The 22,012-nt window shown below is 41.9% G+C and overlaps 1 protein-coding gene across 1 annotated transcript in view; it reads left to right on the top strand.

Annotated features, from left to right (window-relative positions):
* Positions 1 to 18,719: 18,719 nt before the first annotated feature.
* LOC124789505 (UDP-glucosyltransferase 2-like) overlaps positions 18,720 to 22,012 on the top strand; it is a 105,246-nt gene continuing 101,953 nt past the window's right edge. The window contains 1 exon segment of the mRNA XM_047256890.1: positions 18,720 to 18,783. The gene's annotated coding sequence lies outside the window, so the exon portion shown is untranslated.

The following is a 22,012-nucleotide window of genomic DNA, read 5'->3' as shown; positions in this document are numbered from 1 at the left end:
GGGTACATCTCAGATCAATCTGTTGCGCAGAATAACAGAATAACACATCAACCCCACACCTCAGAAAATGGCGACCCTGCCAGGATAGGTAAAATAGGTAACCTACCAGGATAGGAAAGAGTCAGGATAGCTAGGTATGGCAGGTCGCAGCAATAGCATTTTGAAGAACTTTCTTTCATGTATTAAATAGCTATTTGCAAAGATTGGGATCAGAATAGACACAGGTAGTGAAGAAAGCACAATTGTAGGGAAAAGGGCGTGTGTTATTGTGTTGGAAAATTTTGCATTTTTTTACTATTTTTGTGTAGCTGTTAGGGCATAGAATATTCAGGTGATAGGCACAGACACAGAGTGACGCAGAGATGCAGTGTGACGCATCATCATATAAATTAGAATTAAGAAATAACATTTTTCTCCCTATGCAAGCGCACAGGTAGAGATTGGAGACTGTAGCAGAGCAGACAGAACATTAGCCGAGAAGTCATGACGTTGTTGTTGTTGTTGTAGATAGGGTTGTGGTGAATTTCCATGTTAACGAGAGCACAAGCCAAAAGGTTACGTGAGAGACAGCAAGTAGATAAGATGGGGGCGAATCATCCAGATAGCAAGTAAACGAGCTTATTGTGAATAGGATAGAAGGTGAACCGGAAAATAGGACAGACGGTGGATCAGAGAATAGGACAGTCGGGGAGCTACAGAATCAGCAGGCTCAGTTAGACTGGGATAAAATTGAGACAGCTCAGACAGATGGGAATCAAAGGGATGAGAACATCGAATTTCCAGAATATGAAATTCCAGGTGGGGCACATTCTGAGCCAGAAATAGACAGCCCACGTTGGAAATGGCAAAGATTAGAGGCGAAACGAGCACAGGAATCGCGTTTGTTTGCTGCATATTCAGGGACAGAATACGCGTCAATACAGTCAATGAACCGGCAGTTAGCTAACGTTCAAGGAGAAGTAGACAGTGAGGAAGAGGGGAAACATTTAGAATACGTCGAACCTATCGTACACATTCTAAATATGCCCCAACAGCAGGCACAGAATTTTGCGGATTTACGAGCGCCACGAAAAGGTTCCGTAACAGACGCAACTGTACCTGCAAACACAAGACATACACAACAGAGAGGGCAGAATGCGGAGTTGTTTGCGCCACGTAATGGTTCAATGACAAACGCAACTAGTCCTCAACACAGACAGCACGGGTTATTGCAGTTATCAAACTTAGAAACGCCACAGCATAGCCCAGTAAACTACATAATTGGCCGAGTGGAAAACAATAGATCGAGAATGCATAGTTCAGCAGAAGGTAGTGTTACAGGACAGGACGCGATCATGGAGATGTTACAAAAAATGAACGCTAGTATGACGAAACAGAATCAGGGTATTAATAATATTAATGCACAGATAACGAAAAAGAATACACAGATGACTAAACGGTATCAGGAATTGAAACAGGATAATAAGAACTTGAGACAAGAGATTAAGACACAGATCCAACAGGTTAAAGTCCAGATGGAAGAAGGGATCGCTAGAATTGATAGTCAGATCACTCAGATAAACAAAGACGCGAAAGAATCTAGAGAAAGAATTCAGGTACTAACACAAGGTCAGCAGCAATGACGCACTGACGTGGACAACGTCCAATTGGGCAATGTCCAATTGGGCGTCGTAAACGTTGCAAAAAGGTGGAACGTTTTACGAAAAAAGCCACTCGAACAGCAATACAAATTTCGGAAGAACAAGCAATTCAAAGCAAGGTCGCAAAAGGTTTCACTGAAAAAGTATGATCAGCGGATTAATAAAATAGAAATTAAAAACAAAGATCAGTTTGAAAAGCTTCGAACAGACTTGATACAAACTATCGAAGAAAAGATCGAGACCAATTACACCTATAGCGAAACAACTGACGCGTCAAGCATTAATTCAGTACACGAACACGCGCCGTCTAAGAAAGGTCAAGTAGAACCAAGGCTAGACGTAACTCGCGCGCAGAAATCGAAACAGAAAACCCCGATTAAAGTAATACATGACATGCCACAGGACCAGGCACAGTACCCATAAAAACGGAACACATACATTCAGCCGATACCAATCGAAAGACAGGCAACTGAACCAGTAACTTTAATGACACAACATAATAGCAGCACAGGTACTATACCACGAACGACGAGAGTAGAAACACACGAACAACACTTTTGTTCGCCAATGATACGATATGACGCGGATATGAGTCAGGAAATTGAGAGTAGGCAGACAGGCAGTAGATTACCAGAGAATAAACACGACGACACAAGCAATGGCAGATTATTTGAGTCCATGAAACCGGATTTAAGAGTAGAAATGATACAGACCACTTCCTTACAGTTAGAAAATTTCAACATTTCAAGGAAGAAGGCGGTAGCTTGCATGCACGCACATTCATGGACCAGTTTCAAGTAGGCTTACCAAACCACTGGAGCGTAGCTCACAAACTTGACTTCATTTGTGCACACATGTCAGGGACAGTAGCAGAGGTGATGCAAAAGATCGCGGCTACCTGTGCGTCTTACCTACAGTTCAGAACCGCATTTCTCGAAAGATGTTGGTCCAAGGAGGCGCAAAACAAAATTAAATACGAGTTACTTCAGATGACACCATATGAAAACTCAGGAGAGAAAAGTGTGGTAAAATTCTTTGATACAATCGACAAAAACAATCAATGCCTAGAGAAACCATACAATAACGGAGAGCTGATACGTCTGTGTAGAATGAAATTACCGGTAAAGTATCAATAGGCAACAGAAGAAAAAATGAAAATACCGAAGAATTCAAAGAAGTTTTAAGGGAGCTTGAATTTATGTTTAAAGAAGACGAGGTGAAAGAAAAAAGAAAGGAAAGGGAACAGCAAAAGGGGAGAACTAGGAACGAATATTCCAATAATAATAATAATAATAATAATAATAATAATAATCGTAATCCTAACACCAATAATTTCAGGCAATTTAACAGATAAGGACAGTGGCACAATGGAGACAACTGGCATAGAAACGATAACCAGAATAATTGGTACCGAAATCGGAACGGTAATGGACACTCATACAGTGGCGGATATGGATTTAGGAATCAAAGTGCCAACGGTCAAGGGTACTTTGAAAGAGGTCACGATGTTAGAAACAGCAACTGGCGAGACCAGGGCGCGAATAATTACCGTGGAAATTATGGTCCACAAAGACAAGAACAACACAGCAAAGGGAAACCAGAAGTAGAAATTAGGCCACCAAATCCTGAAAAACGTAAAGATTGAATGAAAAATCCGGAAGAGGTTAGGCAAACTGACGTCCATTCATTAAAACATTCAAAAAAGGACATTCATGTTTTGGAAGTAGCTAGATCAAAATTAGAAAAAAAAACTGAAAATAGCCAAAATTCAGACAAACGGCGACTTACGAAAATTTCCGATAATGAGTCAGCACCTGATACACTTGAATTACGTTACATAGACTGGGAAAACAGCACAGAATGGGAAAATTCTGAAAGCGAGGATGAACTGCCGCCACTTCCGTGTATTAAAGAACTGTTAACCGGACTTAGCTATATATTTGACGAGAAGCAAGAAAATGAACGCGACAAAACAGAGCAGAGTATCCTAGATAAAAACAAAACACAGACGCCACGAACACAAAAGACGTATAATGTATACAACATGGGTGACTATGAGGAGATAGAGAGAGAGAGTACATTCGGGAATGTTTGGAAATGAAGGAAAAGGAGAGAGGGGAGCTCGAAAACAGACGAAAAGAGGTAGATAGGTCGCAAACGGTTTTGCTGACGGAGTTAACATCTAAGCAAACACAAACACAAAGGGAAGGTACAATTATCCACAGGTTAAGCTATGAATCTATAGCAGAGGATTTGATGCAAGAAAAGTAAATCGTAACATCCACAATTATACAACCCATATTAAAGATGAACATTGGTGAAATCACGACACAAGCAATCATAGATAGTGGGAGTCAAGTGACGGATATATCAGAGAGCCTATTTGAAAGGTGCAATAGAGAGAAAGAATTACCGATTTAAGGACAAAAAGGATAAGAGTTTTTGGAGCCTTAGGAAAAAATGCAACAGAGGTGACATACGAAACACGTCCTTCATTCAATTGCCAAGGTTACGAATTTGAAAGCAATTTTATAATCGTACTAAAACTTACAGCTGATATGATAATCGGTGTGGATTTCATTAATGAGCGCAAGGTTCACATATGCATACCACAAGGCTGCGTAACAGTGGATGATGTAATACTATATTTTATTCAAACTTCGAACTATGAAAACGAACAGGTTAAAGTAAAGCAATTACATTTAAGTCACGAGGGGAATGAAATAGAGGAGGAGAGACACCCTAGATATAAGTTTGAGGAAAACCTTGACCCACTCCCACCCGAAATAATCGAAGAAATTCATCAATAAATTAGTAAGAAGATAGAGCAAATAGAGGATATTTCGCTCCACGATAAAAAAAATTTAGAAGGCATATTGAGATCACATGCGGAGGTATTTGCACCAAAGACAGGTAGCATTAAAGATTTTCAACACAAATTTGAGGTCAAAGATCATTAACCCTTTTGTGTTCCACCTTATTCCATACCACATAGTTATCGAGAGCAAGTATTTCTTGAAATCAGAAAAATGTTGGATGATGACATAATTGAACCCGCCAAGTCACCATATAATTGACCCTTACACGTTGTAAGTAAGAAGGATGGGAGCATACGTTTGGTACTCGATTCAAAATAAACAGATAGACCAGTGAAATTGGAAGAGTTGATACAGAAGTTTCATGGAGTACAGATTTTTTCATCCATCGATTTGCGTTCAAGTTTTTGGCAAATAGAATTGGAACCTTTATTGTCTTTGGTCGCTGCTACCAATTCAAACGTTTACCGTTTGGCCTCAAAATTTCGTCAGCTGCCTTTATTCGCGGTCTGAATTCTACACTAAATCTCGACATACTTCAGAAAATTACTTGCTATGTAGACGATGTTCTTGTGGCGGAGGCAACTTGGGCAGAACATAATTATATACTGGATAATTTCCTAGAAATTATGAAAAAACATGGGGTCACCGTCAACATTACTAAATCGCATTTTGGAAAATCAGAAATTAAATTTTTAGGACATAACATATCTGCAAAAGGTATAACGCCGGACGAAAAGAAGATAGACGCTACTCGTAATATTCCTACTCCCTACAGCAAGACAGGTCTAAGGGGATTCTTGGAGTTATTAATTTTTACAAAAAATTTATATGGATAGACACACTTGCAGCACCTAGACTGTGTGCACTGACAGGAAAAAAAACACACCGTGGATATGGGATAAACAAGCAAATGAAAAATTTCATAAGTTGAAGGAGGCATTGAATAATGCTCCAATTTTATCACACCCAGATTTAAGTCAGGAGTTCTGTCTAGTAACTGATAGTGCAAAGACCGGGCTAGGGCCGGTAATATTTCAACAAATTGAGGAAAAAGGTAGGAAAATACGTAAAATAATAGCCTTTGCAAGCAGAGTACTATCGAAAGCAGAAAAGAATTATTCCATAACAGAATTAGAAGCTCTAGCCATAGTATGGGCACTTCAAAAATTTCGACATTTTCTGTTTGGCAGAAAAACACTAGTATACACAGACAATAAAGCATTAGAGTCTTTAATCTCCTCCAAATTAACCCACGGATGTTTGGCAAGATGGATGCAAGTACTGCAGGAGTATGACTTTTCAATCACATACATACCAGGACCTGAAAATATTCTGGCCTATGCGTTGTCTCGTATACCCACTTTAGCAGTGGACATTTTGGACCCAAGAAATGCTATCTAAAAATGAAACAAACAGTACACTTACCAAACATGGAGCGACGTATTCGACACGTCCTTAAAAGTTGTAAAAAATGCATGCAGTCAAAACACGTGACATATCAGACCAGACCCTCAATGTTTCCAATTACCCCTGATAAATTAAGACAGATTGCTGCAACCGATATTTATGGTCCAATTCCACGAGCAAGGAAAGGCTTCACCTACATATTTGTTGTAATTGAACCAGCATCAAAATACACTACACTTATACCCTTAAAGAAAGCCACTGGATTTACAATTAGTAAAGCATTACAAAAGGACTTTATTCCAAAAGTTGGGAGGGTGAAAAGGACTATCTCAGATAATGGGCCCCAATACAGATCAGTGCATTGGAAAAACACATTAGACAAATTAAAAATCAAATCCACCTTTATTTCCAAATATAAACCAAGTGGAAATCCGGCCAACGTACCATGAAAGATTTGGGACCACTTTGTAGGCTGTTTTGTAGAAAGACCCATCGAACTTGGGACCTATATCTATGAGACTTCCAAGAGATAATTAATGAGACACCACATAGTACCACCAATTACAGTATTAAAGAATATAGATCCACCAGAAAAAATCAAAGAAATCATTAAATTTCCAGTTATTCCCCGAAAGCAACATAGACAAATCGTCGCTTCTGCCCTACAAAACATTCGCTCAGCAGCAATGAGACGTAAAATCACTCAAGACAAATGTGCCACAAAGAAACGCTTCACACTGGGCCAAAAGGTATTTGTAAAAACTCATTACCTTTCACATAAGAGTCAAAATAAATGCAGAAAATTCTTTGCAATCAATAAAGGGCCAATGATAATTTCCAGGATCGCTCACGAAAATGCCGTAGAGGTAACGAATCCAAAAACAGGTAAAAGTATTGGGATCTACCAAGTGAGCCACCTAATAGAATGTGAATGAAAGAAATGGTAAAAGAGAAGAAAGGGAAACAGACAGAGGGGCAATCGCAATCGTGTACTAACCACTACATTAAAAAATAAATTAAGAATCAACAAACTAACACATTAAGTAAAAGAAAAAAGAGAGACAATACACACTAACAATATCTTGTAGTATCAAGTACACTACAACATGCACACAAAAAACAAATGGTACACAACAATTAAAAGAATGAAGAAGTGGTAGGACATAATTAGAATAAAGATAAGAAATCATATATATATACCATAATTTTTGCCACTATTAGAAAATTTTTGCATTATATGAAATCAGAGATTTTTGTAAATAACAAATATATGTAAAACAAAAATTGTACATATTTCAACGCATCAGAGGGACATTGCCACCAACACCAATCACCAGCTCCCTTAACACCAGATGCTTCGAAATAGCAATGGAGAGGGTACAGACATGTTGAGAAAGCACTTAGGGCAATAACAACAACATGAAGACCAACGCCACCCAGGAAATGCAGGTTGCAACCAGGTTGGACTTCAGGAGGACAACGTGCAGCATGGACATTTCATATGTCACGACACTGCTACACGACAGAAGAGTATGGGGAGAATCACAATACGACGAGACGACAATGAAGGTACAAAAAATTACTAAGATCTACAAACTCATCAAGTAACAGCTGGAAAGGCAGTCACATCCTACAAATCCTATATCACTCCTACACTAAAATTCACACATTCCTAGCCCTAGAAGAACAGAAGAATGCAAGAAAGAAGAGAAGAACAGAAGATGCAAGATGAAGAAGGGCAGAAGACAGCAAGATAGCTTTCTTTCCTATCCTACAAAGCAAATTGCTACAAACGTCTTTCCATGAACTTTGAGGCATAGCAACTACTACAACCACCTCTCCAAAAATAACCTTGAATCGTCAAACAAATACAAGCGAACGGCAAACGGAATATTAAGTAGTACCAACCAACATTATCTAGAAATAGATTCAACAAAATGAACAGTATTCTCCCTACCACATCAAGCCGCCATACCGAACCAGGTGTGAAGTACCAAGACGTCACAGCACAATATTGGGTGACGATCGTCGGTAGTCGACTACAATTATGGAACTGTCATACTGTCCCAGGTGTGACAGCAAAGGAGTACCAAGACATCACTGCTTATGCAGTAAACCACTGTCATCATCATCATCGGTTAAAAGTACCACTCCATGATGACAATGTCAACAAGTAAGACCCGGCATCACGTACTAGAGTGCTTCTCTCATGATTTGTGCCACCCATACAAATGTGTCGACGCCTTCCAGTATTTCAGTGGGGATCGTCGAGCACAGAAACTGACGCCGGAAAAAAAGGGAAAAGACTGATAAAACAAAGGTATAGTTAAGGGAATGATGTATTTCTAAAAGCACTTTTTTCCTTTCTTGTAAAACTAATTATTTTTATTATGTATGTAAAGTCCACAATTTATAGATACATTAAACCTTTTGTAAAGAAACTTAATTAGTATAGTTATATAATCTCACAAACTCATGGAAAGTCTTTTTTATTTCTTTTTTATGTAAAATTAGAAAAGGATTTTAGCAGGAATTTTCTTGTTTAAGTAACATTCAAAAACACCTTTTTGGGGTAATAATATTAATACCGAGGATAGAATTAAGAGGAAACTTTCCTGCATTCTTACAAAAAAAAACATTGACACATAAAGAAAAAGATAATGCCTAAATAAATAAAACAAAGTAACACAACAGAGTTTTTGCGAACATCTGTGCAAGCTTAACGAAAGAAAAGATATAACCACACTAAAACATGATACACTGTACACTTACGAGTTTAGAAAAATTAATATTGTAAAAACAAATTTTTTGAATTGAAAAAGAAAAACAGAGACACGTACTGGCAACGACAAAGAATAACAACCTCTGTAAAGCCGATATTTGCCTAACAACAAAACAAATTGTGGAATTAAAAAATAGAAACAATAGCTATAAAGAAATCATTAGAAAAAAAATTGTTAAGAATGGTTACGAAAAGTTTATTGGAAAATCTGAAAGAACAATTTTTGCCTGACATTGTCAATGTTTTCCTTGGCACTGACAACCCCAGACAAAAATTTTGTCAGAAGGAGGGAGGTATGTAAGACATAATGGTCTCCTGACCTTCATTGCTTACATATTCCGCCCTCACAAAGATATTCTGCACATCAAGACGCTTCATTCGAACCCAAACTCGATAAGATAAAGTCAATGTTGTATGAATTCATGTAAACGATATGCAATTAACAAGTAAGCGCACCGTGGTTGAAATACTCGAGGCTGGCGTACACACATACATTCCAGACACGACGGTCACAGAAGCTTTTAGTTCAGGAAAGAAACTGCACGACGGGACACCAGTCCCTTCAGAGGACGACCCAGAATATGTCAGCCGGTGACCGCCCGTGTAGCGGACAGCGTGGGCCCAAGTAAAAGGGGGAACGACCCCGTGTTCGGCTTAAAAGCAAATTCCGCTACATTAGGTGGGAGCAGCCAGCCTACGCATTCTTTACACATAGTACGCAGTTTCAGAGATTTTCACAGGGAGACAGCAAACGCCAAACGCCATTGCTACCGGTTTCCAGATTGGTCGCCTTCAATGAAACGTCATACTCCCGTTTTAGAAGAGCAATGCTGATTGGCAGACGATATTTCTGACACCTTGAGCTGAAGGAATAATGTAAGAGACCGGCAGATATACCCCTTCACGTCTGGTGTGGAGAAGCGCTGTTCCATTGTCGCTCTTGGAGCGAGGAACAAGTCTCTCCTCATTACTTCACTGGGAGAGCACCTCTGCCGAGAGCGAATCAAAGGGCGACTCTATATTGAGTTCTTGCGATTAAGCGTTGTTCACTGTGTTGGCCAACACACTTATTGTGCGGTGTGAGTGGACACAGTTCTAATTAAACGCCTGCGAGCGAATTTTGAATGGCAACATGGTAGACTGGTTATCTGACCGGTGTACCACGAAAATAGTTAGACTAGGGGCGGATAGGAATCCTTGACTTCATCAAGGCATAGGGAGAGTTCGATTGACCAAGGTCAATCCAGATAGAACGAGAGTTATTTTATTTGTCAGCAGCGAACGGCGCAGACAGCAGTCATCGCACCTTACGGTATTGTGAGCTACAGCTATGGCGAGCCCCATATTTCCTCCACAACAGTACACTTCACTGCATTTCACACGCGACAGCCTCGACCGTACCTAGCAACATTCTAAAGGATAATTATTCAAGTTGAGTAAGTGCGCCTCTCAGCGATTCTGCCAAGTCAACAACCATCTTAAACTTTGTATAGAAATTTCATTAGCGAATCCTATCCTTGAGAGGTAACGTCACATTCCGAAAAGAACCGGGATATAACTTGTTCAATTCATAACTAAAAGTGCCATTGTGATTTCTCAGAATTACTGCAAAATAAATAATAACTTTCGTTAGTTTCATGATTTTCTTACACTAACTAGCACTACTCCAGTACCAAAGTATCCCACTAGCTACGTAAGAAATTTTGTGAATTTTTATGTTATTTCCTTACTGGAGCAAAAACCATGTCAAAAGTTTTCAAGGTTGAAACACATAAAACTGAAGGTTGTAATTTCGTCAAGCCTACTGCTATGGAAAGTGGAAGTCAGATAATTGCAGTCCCGAAGCCACAATTTATTGTAATTTCCAATCCCCGAAGTTATAAGAGGTGCTTTGTATATATTTTCGTACGCTCATTTTGAAGTTTTGAGACATACTTGTTGCCTAAAAGATAGTTTTTGTTATTATTCATGATGTTATTTTTCATTCCTTTTTCTGAGGAAGAATTAAATAACACTGTAGATAAGAGAGAATTAGAACTAAAATAAAAGAAATGCAAAACTACAAAATTGTAACTTGTTAAATAAAGAGTTGCGTATTAACATCACCGAGCATCGAGCTTGTCTACTTAATGACTTCACCTTAAAGTTTCTGTCATGCCCATATAAGGCACATTTCCATCAAAGATCAGCCATCCCCCCTGAGATCCGTCATGTTAATTTGATTCATTTGATTATTAATAATGACCACCTGAAGTTATGCATTTTTTCGGAAGTTTCTACGATCTGCTAAGGCTCAAGGGCAGAGCCTCCTACCGACTGAAATTTTCCCACACTCTGGGTCCATGTGTCTCGACCGTCCATCTGCCACAATGCAATGGGAAAGCTGTCTCTTACCTTGTGTAACATCCATGGCCAGTTTAGTTATTCTAACTCTGTGTCGATATTAAATTATGATCCATCACATGGCCATGTGGCATAGTCGCATGCATAAAAACTCTCATAAAGACGATTCTGAGGAGAGTTAAAGAGATGGTAAAGGATATGCTGCGTGAAGGTCAGTTTTTAGTCAGAAGGGGATTAGGAACAAGAGAGATGATTCTGTCACTGAGGCTTCTTATCTGGAGCCATTACAGAGAAATAAACCAGCTTAGGTGGCCTCTCTGGGCCTGGAAAACGTATCTGCTATTGTTATCTGGCATGAGATGATCTAAAAGCTGAAGAAAAAAATGGTTCAAATGGCTCTGAGCACTATGGGACTTAACATCTGAGGTCATCATTCCCCTAGACTTAGAACTACTTAAACCTAACTAACCTAAGGACATCACACACATCCATGCCCGAGGCAGGATTCGAACCTGCGACCGTAGCGGTCGCGCGATTCCAGACTGAAGCGCCTAGAACCGCTCGGCTACTCTGGCCGGCAAAAAGCAGAAGAATGCCGGCCTAAAATACAAAGACATGCAGGGGAAACTCTGCTATGGGACCGAAGTGCCGTATTAAGAAAAGGAATCAAAAATTACCCAAACGCGTGAAAGACTGATGTGCTCTCTCTCCTCTTAAATTCAGTGCTTGCATCCAGGAAGCTGTAGACGAAGTCTACAAAACAGATCAGATGGTGATCAAAGTTAATGAACGGAAGATATAGACGTACTGCGTTACACGGATGGTACTGATGTGGCCAAGGAGAGGAAAGGTGAAGGGAAATTTCTCAGCACAAGGGGTCTTTGGAATCGTTGTAGTACGATAATAAACAAAATAAAGACCAAAGCAGTGGTGTGCAATATTGAAGAAGGATATGATTCTCTAAGAATGATAGTCGGAAGAGCGAAGTTAGAAGCGATAAAATAATCTACCTAATTGATAACGTTGGGCACAATTTACTGTAGAAACAGCAAAGAAGTTGTGAGCAGAATACCACCGGGCAAAACTGCATTTCATTTAAGAAACAACGTACGCACGAGCTATAAACAACAGTATGAAAGTAACGAAATGCATTATGAAAGCATTTATTTGAAGTGCACCCCTCATTTATTTATTTATCGTATGGCAGTACACATACAAACATTACAAAACTACATGTCAATATTTAAACACAGATCTCCAGCATAAAATAACATAATTCACAACAGTTATGTTTGGACATCAAGGTCTTTTATGTATTTTATCACATCATTCGTCGCTGCCATGAAATCTTCGAAAGGACCTTGGTAGGCGCGCGTGGGACATGTTGAATTAATGTGATCAACTGTCTCTTGTTCCGCACCGCAGCCACACGATGGTGATGAAAATTTGTCCCCCTCGTAGATGCTGTCTCAATATCTGGCATGGCCTGTTCGGTTGCGGTTCAGGGTAGTCCAAACAGCCCAAACTGCCATTCTGGATGCATGGCAGTTCCTGGCATTGTGGAGGACAGTTTTGTTGCCAGCAGCGTTTCCATTCATCCATGGTATTCAATTTAGTTTCCATGTCCTCTCGTGGTGCTAAAGAATTTACTTCAAGGAAACTCGACGGGTCTCTTCTGGATGCATGAGAGTTCAAGAACTGTGGAGAACAGTTTTGTTGCCAACCGCGTGTTCTTGGTATTGATTTCAGTTTCCATGTCCTCTTGGTGGTGCTGAAGAATTCACTTCATGGAAAATATCTACAGCCAAGAAGCAGAGGCAGCCAGATAATCTCAATGATCTACTGGCTACAGCAAATTTGTCACGAGATTTGGACATTGACAATATGTGGGTGTGAACACTTGACACTACGAAAACAAAAAGAGAAAATGGCTAGAAGTCCTGGATATCTGGTGTTACTAAAGGATTATGAGGATCGGCTGGATAGATAGAACCACCAATGAAGCAGTGCTGAGAAAAGTACAGAAAGTGGAGTCGCTGTGGTGTCACATCAAAACAAGGTGTCGAAGGACACATTTTAAGATGCAGTAACATCATTGGAACAAAACAAGAAAGAGCTATTGCTGGAAGGAATCGCCGTAGACGACCAAGTACGCCAGACATACATCAGAATTAGAATTATGTGGGATGCTCTGCATATGTGGAAATGAAGAGGAGAGGAAAGATACGAGTGTGATACCGTAGCTGAGGAAACGATTACTGCAGAGCCCAAAAAAGTGTACTCGCTGCTGCGAAAGACGAGCACTAGCTGCTGAAAGCGTTTCGTTATTGCCGTCTATCAGGTTGATAATCCTTTTGAACCTTTGTGTCTAAAAACAAAAGTCGCCTACAGAGCTGTCACAACGCCACAGAGATATACGCAGCGTCGCGTTGCACGACTGATTGTCGCAGATGCATGAATCAGTCGCGTTAAACTGCAAGGGCGCTGTTTCAAACAGTCCGTCTCCGTGGTCTCGGCGTACCCTCGATTTCTTATTTAATGCAGTCGGTCTCCCTTCTCGCGTTTAAAATGGCTCGCTCTTGTTACGCTTTTTCGTCTCTACTAAAAAATGTGTGTGAATTCCTGAGGGACCAAACTGCTGAGCTCATCGTTCGCTAGACATACACACTATTTAAAGTAGCTTAAACTAACTCAAAGGAAAGACAACACACAACACCTTTGCCCGAGGGAGTACTCGAACCTCCGCCGGGAGGTGCCGCCCAAGTCGTGACACGGCGCCTCTAATCGCGCAGCCGTCTCTACTAAATTAAAACGCGTTGGTATGTGACGAGGAGAAACACCAGCGGTACAAACTCTTACGTAGCAACGTATAACGCGTCGACTGCCTGTATCAAGACTCTGTGCTGAGTGAATGAAGTGCTTGTGTTTATTGCAAATTTGATGTCCAACCGCACCATCCACACCTGTCAAACTTATCTGGCGCCCCAGTCTGTGAATTGTGCGTACAAAAGTACTCCCAAATTAATACTCTAGGGAATTAGTCAAGTTCGTCAATAAACCACAGGCAAAGCTGGTAAAATCTTGATACACTATGTGACCAAAAGTATCCAGAAACCTGGTTGAAAATGACTTATAAGTTCGTGGCGCCCTCCACGGGAACGCTGGGATTCAGTAAGGTGTTGGCCCACCCTTAGCCTTGATGAGAGCTTCCACTCATGGAGGCCTACGTTCAATCAGGTGCTGGGAGGTTTCTTGGGGAATGGCAGCACATTCTTCACGGAGTGCTGCACTGAGGAGAGATATCGATGTCGGTCGGTGACACCTGGCAACAAGTCGGCGTTGCAAAACATCAAAAAGGTGTTCTATAGGATTCAGGTCTGGAATCTGTGCAGGCCAGTCCATTACAGGGATGTTATTGTCGTGTAACCACTTCGCCAGAGGCCGTGCGTTATGAACAGGTGCTCGATCATGTTGAAAGATGCAATCGCCATCCCCGAATTGCTCTTCAACAGTGGGAAGCAAGAAGATGCTTAAAACATCATTGTAGGCCTATGCTTGGATATTGCCACGCAAAACAACAATGTGTGCCAGCCCCCTCCATGAAAAACGTAATCACATCATAACATAACCGTCTACGAATTTTACTGTTGGCACTACACACTCTGGCAGATAACGTTCACCGGGCATTCGCCATACCCACACCCTGCCATCGGGTCGCCACACTGATGTATTGTAAACGTCACTAGACACAACGTTTTTCCACTCTTCAATTGTCCTTACACCAAGCGAGGCGTCGTTTGGCATTTACCGGCGTGATGTGTGGCTTATGAGCAGCCGCTCGACCATGAAATCAAAGTTTTCTCACCTCCGGCCTAACTGTCGTAGTACTTGAAGTGGATCCTGATGCAGTTTGGAATTCCTGTGTGATGGTATGGATAGATGTCTGCCTATTACACATTACGACCCTCTTCAACTGTTGGCGCTCTCTGTCAGTCAACAGACGAGGTCGATCTATACGCCATTGTGCTGTATGTGTCCCATTACGTTTCCACTTCACTATCATATCAGAAACAGTGAATCTAGGGATGTTTAGGAGTGTGGAAATCTCGCGTGCAGACGTGTGACACAAGTGACACCCAGTCACCTGACCACGTTCGAAGTCCGTGAGTTCCGCATAGCGTCCCATTCTGCTCTCTCACGATGTCTAATGACTACTGAGCTCGCTGATATGGAGCACCTGGCAGTAGGTGGGAGCACAATGCACCTAATATGAAAAACGTATGTTTTTGGGAGTGTCCGGATAGTTTTGATCACATGATGTACATTGGGTACCCTCAGCGTCCTCTAGTTTCGTATGTATACATCCGTTGCAGCTCTGTTATAAAGTACCAGCTGCTTCAATCAGAATTCACAGTTCACTCGCGAACGTAACTTTATCCTCTCGCCCCGAAACTACCGACATACAAGACCAGTTACTTGCACCAGAAAGCACAATAATAATGTCTCCTCATTCTACTCTGTTTGTGGCTGCTACGCGTGTCCTGATACCATACACTGCCGGGATAGTATTAGAACCGGCCTGAGTTGCCGAGCGGTTCTAGGCGATACAGTTTGGAACCGCGCGACCGCTACGGCCGCAGGTTCGAATCCTGCCTTGGGCATGGATGTGTGTGATTTCCTTAGGTTAGTTAGGTTTAAGTAGTTCTAAATTCGAGGGGACTGATGGTCTCAGCAGTTAAGTCCCATAGTGCTCAGAGCCATTTTGACAGTTTTAGAATTGGTTGCACCTTTGCAACGAACACAAAATGACTGAAATCTTTCCTGTCATAGCCAAATGATCATCAGCGACGGTAATTGCACAACAAAAAATGAGGCAGCACACAATGAAAACAGTAGACAACCAACTTAATTACTTGCCAGCCTTCGGACTTCCCAGAAACCCTATCTGCGCCCACGCACAGATGACTTGCATTTCTCGGCCAGCACCGCCCCACACCCGCGAATTAAGGTCGACCAACGGAATAATAATGTAAATATCTCGTAGTAACGGCTCACGTCGCTGTTTTCACCTCCATTAACCTATTAAAATTCTCTATGTAACTAGATGTAGTTTGTTTATGATTTCTTTAATTATTTTAATTTATCCATCTGTGAACGAAGAGTACAATGAGCATGGACACCCACATAACTAACTGCCCCACATCTCACTTGAAGCACAAATGACGCACCTGTTTCGCTTAAGATACTGTTCGATAGGCTACAGATATTCGTAATCTATTTTTAGTTTGCTGAATTGTCATTATGGCTTCATAAAATAACGAGTATCGTGTGATTCTTGAGTTTCTCCCGGCGTATTTGATAATCAAAATATCCACGGGTGTACTGCCGGTCTACGGTGTCCAGCGGGCACAATATTTCGGCGATCATACATGTCGCCGTCATCAGGTGAACTGACGGACTGAGCTCCTGTGAACGTGCCGGTACGGAGATCCGTACGCTATGACTGCTCAGGGGGAGCTGGGTTCGGTTGCGGCGGCGGCTGATTTAAATACCCTCCGCCCGCGGCGCACTCCCTCCGCCGTCCGCGCCCCGCGCCACGGTCGCGAGGTGGAACTGATTGCGACGGCGTCTGAGATGACGTCGGAGTGATGGCTCTGTCCGCCGTGGTCGTCACAACTATACTTTTGCTCGGTTTACTCTTGATTAACCCAATCGCTGGTTCCCAAGCCTTGCTAAGATTATAGCCACAGCCACGGTTTATGAGGTCGTCATTGGTGCGAATTTCGATGGCCTCTCTAACAACGCTGTCCCAGTATCTCGACGTCTGTACCAGAATCCTCGTGCGTTCATACTCCATAGCGTGATTTTCTGACAAACATTGTTCAGCGACCTTCGACTTGCTCGGATACATCAGTCGAGTGTGTCTCTGGTGTTCACGGCATCGATCCTCAACGGTACGCATCGTCTGACTAATTTACGACTTGTCACGTTGACACGGAATCTGGTACACGCCGGCCTTCCTCAAACCGAGGTCATCTTTGGCGCTCCTCACCAGTGGACGAATTTTATTCAGAGGACAAAACGCAGCTCCGTCCCGGTGTTTCTTCAAAATGCGGGCGATTTTCCCCGAGAGTGCGCCTGTATATGGAATAAACGCAGTGCCTACTTCCTCCCTCGTGATTTCATCCATCTCCACAGGTTGTGCTGTAGTGGTTGGGTGGGGAGCACGTTGAATCTGCCACTCTGAGTACCCATTTCTTCGAAATACGGTTCTCAGATGTTCCAATTCCTGGGGTAGACTCTCTGCGTCGGAGATAGTGCGCGCCCTATGTACTAGAGTTTTAAGTACCCCATTCCTCTGTGAAGGGTGGTGGCAGCTGTCTGCGTGCAAATACAGATCAGTGTGCGTTGTCTTAAGATACACCCGATGACCTAGGGTGCCGTCAGCCGTTCTCTTGACCAAGACGTCAAGGAAAGGTAATTTACCCTCCGTTTCAGTCTCCATAGTGAATATGATGTTGGGGCGTATGGAGTTCAGACGTGTAAGGAAGTCAAGGAGTTTATCCATACCATGTGGCCAGATGACGAGCGTGTCGTCCACGTAACGGAAAAAGCAAGTAGTTTTCCATTCGGATGACGACAGGGCTTCCTCCTCGAAGTTCTCCATGTACAAATATCCCCAACCGAACTTCCACACTCACACGACTTGGAAAAACAACAACGTCGCCCCAAAGATAGGGCAACAGTTACTACATATCGATAACCACCGCTGCTGCCACTAGCGGACAGACAATGCTTGTGAAACGCGTGGCGCCAGTCAAGAGGACAAGACAAACAACCGCAACCATGCCAACTAAAGGATACGGTCTGACCTCCAACAGAGGACGCAAACCTACAAACAGCACCAACTCGACCTGCAGCATGGCTCAGAATGTTTATTATAGATGTATTTTTCACTCTTTGTGCTTTATCTACAAGTGAGCACAGTGTCCTCTGAATTCTCATGGTAATGATAGTAGTAGGAAATCTACAGTTTCCGATTTTATTGTTAATGGTACAATTGTTTTAGCGAGTAGAGATGGATGAATCCAGTAACAAGATTTAATTTTACTAGAATCATGCTGTGATCTAAAATAAATGTCGTCATTTGCAATGACCATTTAGTAGGTAATCTGTATAGTTTCAGTCCAGGCAATACGTTACACTACTGCTTTTTGAGAATGTGAAGAAGCCAAATTATCTTCAAGTGACTATACAAGTATATTTGGAAAACATGAACTGTTTTAGCCATTACCAGACAGATGAAATGCGAACGTGCAACAAATAACCAAGTGGTATGTTTCGAGAGCTGAAAATATTTATGTTGTGTGCGCTCGGTATCACTCGCGTTGAGAGTTTGCGTTATCGCAGCATGGAATGTAGAGCGAATACTAGACAAGCTGAGGGGCGCAAGGAAGCACTCAAGTAGTCATTCTTCCCAAGGCAAGAAACGCGAAAACGGCGTATAATGAGAAGAAGCCTCTGCCATACACTTCACCGCTGTCGACAGTCTACGAATGCAGATGTAGATAGCGCCAACTGTCCAGTGCCGTATCCAGTCTCTAGCCTCTGTATCTCGGCCAACGTCGGCAGGCGGCCGCGAACTGCTATCTGAGTTCCTTGCTGTTGGGGGACTCCGGCTCAAGGCCCCTTGCGTTACGTCACTGCGGTCGGCGCGGACCGCCGGCTCTTCCGTTTTTGTGAGCTCGCGCCAGTAGTGCAGGCGCCTCTCCCGCCGCAACCTGGCTTCCAGGTAAGAGCACGGACGCACTGACGCACTCAGCACGTGCGATTGGTACGTAAACTTTAAACTTTGTGTTCTGTACTAACTGAAATACAAACGCGGTCGTGCCCAAGAATTTTGCCTCTGCCTACCTGCTTTTGGCTAGCTCTCTGACTTTCCCCAACATGGAACCATTCCGAAGGGCTGATTTAGTGAGGCGGCTGTATACTGGATGCCACCAAAAGCGGCCAACAGCAGAACTGTTTGGAAAACAGTGTCGCTGTCTCTAGGAAGTGCCAATGGAATTTAATCAGTGGAATTGCTATCAACCTTTTATATTTCTTCAGTGTGCTACAAGTACCCGTTCATTATTGTTGTTGTGGTCTTCAGTCCTGAGACTGGTTTGATGCAGCTCTCAATGCTACCCTATTCTGTGCAAGTTTCTTCATCTGCCAATACTTACTGCAACCTACATCCTTCTGAATCTGTTTAGTGTATTCATCTCTTGGCCTCCCTCTACGATTTTTACCCTCCACGCTGCCCTCCAATGCTAAATTTGTGATGCCTTGATGCCTCAGAACATGTCCTAACAACCGGTCCCTTCTTCTTGTCAAGTTGTGCCACAAACTCCTCTTCTCCCCAATTCTATTCAATACCTCGTCATCAGTTATGTGATCAACCCATCTAATCTTCAGCATTCTTCTGTAGCACCACATTTAGAAAGTTTCTATTCTCTTCTTGTCGAAACTATTTATCGTCAATGTTTCACTTCCATACATAGCTACACTCCATACAAATACTTTCAGAAACGACTTACGGACACTTAAATCTATACTCGATGTTAACAAATTTCTCTTCTTCAGAAACGATTTCCTTCCCATTGCCAGTCTACATTTTATATCCTCTCTACTTCGACCATCATCAGTTATTTTGCTCCCCAAATAGCAAAACTCCTTTACTAGTTTAAGAGTCTCATTTCCTAATCTAATTCCCTCAGCATCATTCGACTTAATTCGACTACATTCCATTATACTCGTTTTGCTTTTGTTGGTCTTCATCTTATATCTTCCTTTCAAGACACTATCCATTCCGTTCAACTGCTCTTCGAAGTCCTTTGCTGTCTCTGACAGAATTATAATGTCATCGGCGAACCTCAAAGTTTTTATTTTTTCTCCATGGATTTTAATACCTACTCCGAATTTTTCTTTTGTTTCCTTTACTGCTTGCTCAATATATAGACTGAATAACATCGAGGAGAGGCTACAACCCTGTCTCACTCCCTTCCCAACCACTGCTTCCCTTTCATGCCCCTCGACTCTAATAACTGCCATCTGGTTTCTGTACAAATTGTAAATAGCCTTTCGTTCCCTTTATTTGAGCCCTGCCACCTTTAGAATTTGAAAGAGAGTATTCCATGATTAAGTACTGGAAATATCAGTAACAAGTGATCTGATGCGTACATGTGATCTATTACACAAAACAGTTTACATGCAGACATTTAAAACTGCGTTATGGTGTTTGCAAGTACCTAATATATCTGGAACAATGATTTGCACTGCAGTCAAATGGGTAAGGTTAAAGAGATCAAAAATTGTTACTCATAAACACTGGATGAACTTCGTAAATTTCAGAACATAAATGAAAGATTGATTCACACACATGCAACCAGATATTGAAATAAGTTTTGCAAGTTTTCTCTGCAGCGGAGGGTACTGCGACAGAGAGATTATTTTATTTGAGTCATCTAAATTCTGGGACTGAACAAGTAGGTCATTAAGCTAGATATCACACTTCAGATACATCAACTCGAGCTGGAATTAAGCAATACGTTCGCAATGAAAAACTACAGTAATCTGTTCGTCCAGCAGACCCTGAAGGCAGTCTGTCGGTCGCCATGTTGATGCCGTCTTCCTTGACTTCCAGAGTCCATTCGATACAGTTCCATACTGTCACCTAATGATAAAAATACGGGCTGCTGGAAGATCAGGAGAGCTTTGTGATTAGATCTAAGAGTTCCTAGCAGACAGAACACAGAGTGTCATTCTTGACGAAGAAAAATCTTAAGATGTAAAAGTAACTTCGGGCCTACCCCAAGGAAATCTTACAGAACCATTACTGTTTTCAGTGTACTGTACTGTATAACTTCCGTCGGAAGTTATGTAAGATTGTGCCTCGCGATAACACCTGCTACGTAAAATCAGGGAGATGGAGCCCACACGAAGGCTGACCAGCAATCGCTCTTGCCGCGCACCAGTCCGTTCGGAAATGGAAAGGGGTGAGGTGAAAGTGTTGGTGCACTCATTACGAACCTTCAAGTTTCCTGAAGACTATATATGTTGCAGATACCTAAGTATAAATCAGTCACTGAACAAGTTCAGTGTTTCAGTTACTGAACCCTGGTGGGTCATATCTGACCGACAGCTGACTACCTTGATAATCTTTGCAAACATATTGATCATAGCAATGATCACAAAGAGCAGTAATAAAATATTATGTAGAACGCTCTTCATCCCATAAAAACATATGTTCATTAGTGGTGATCAATTTTGTCTCAATGTGGATCGCCTTCAGACCAGACTCTGTAATTTAGAATACAACAGAATAGAGGGAAACATATAAGGTAACAAATACTAGGCTAAAAATAAGTTATACTTTGATATACTAAGTAATGCCGTGTGGAGACGATGACACTGAGCAGGGACTGTGGACACCATCTACTGATGTCGGCTGCTGACAGTGTGGCGGTATCACATGACCCGCCCTTTGCTTGTCACCATACGTCATTCTTAACCAAAAGGATACAAAGTATAACAAACAGCATAATATAAACCTTAAGACTATGTTAGGTATTTTCGTTAAGTTATATCTGAATAGCCGGCCACGGTGGCCGAACGGTTCTAGGCGATTCAGTCCGGAACCGCGCGACTGCTATGGTCGCAGGTTCGAATCCTGCCTCGGGCATGGATGTGTGTGATGTCCTTAGGTTAGTTAGGTTTAAGTAGTTCTAAGGTCTAGGGGACTGATGACCTCAGATGTTAAGTCCCATAGTGCTCAGAGCCATTTGAACTATTTTTTTTGTATCTGAATAACAATTTATAAATTACACAATTAAAATTTTACGTAATATATTGTGAAAAGGTGTGATTGACCAGCCATTGACATCAGTTAACACATTGGTGAATTGTCCTCTGTGGGGCTTTGTGTACATCAAAGGTGTGCTGCAGGACCTCGCTGGTCGCCTGGCTACGCGGACGACTTA

This window comes from Schistocerca piceifrons, chromosome 3 (genome assembly GCF_021461385.2).
Source record: "Schistocerca piceifrons isolate TAMUIC-IGC-003096 chromosome 3, iqSchPice1.1, whole genome shotgun sequence".
Lineage (NCBI taxonomy): Eukaryota > Metazoa > Arthropoda > Insecta > Orthoptera > Acrididae > Schistocerca > Schistocerca piceifrons.
The sequence above is the reverse complement of the archived record's forward strand: the minus strand, read 5'-3'. Positions and strand labels throughout refer to the sequence as shown.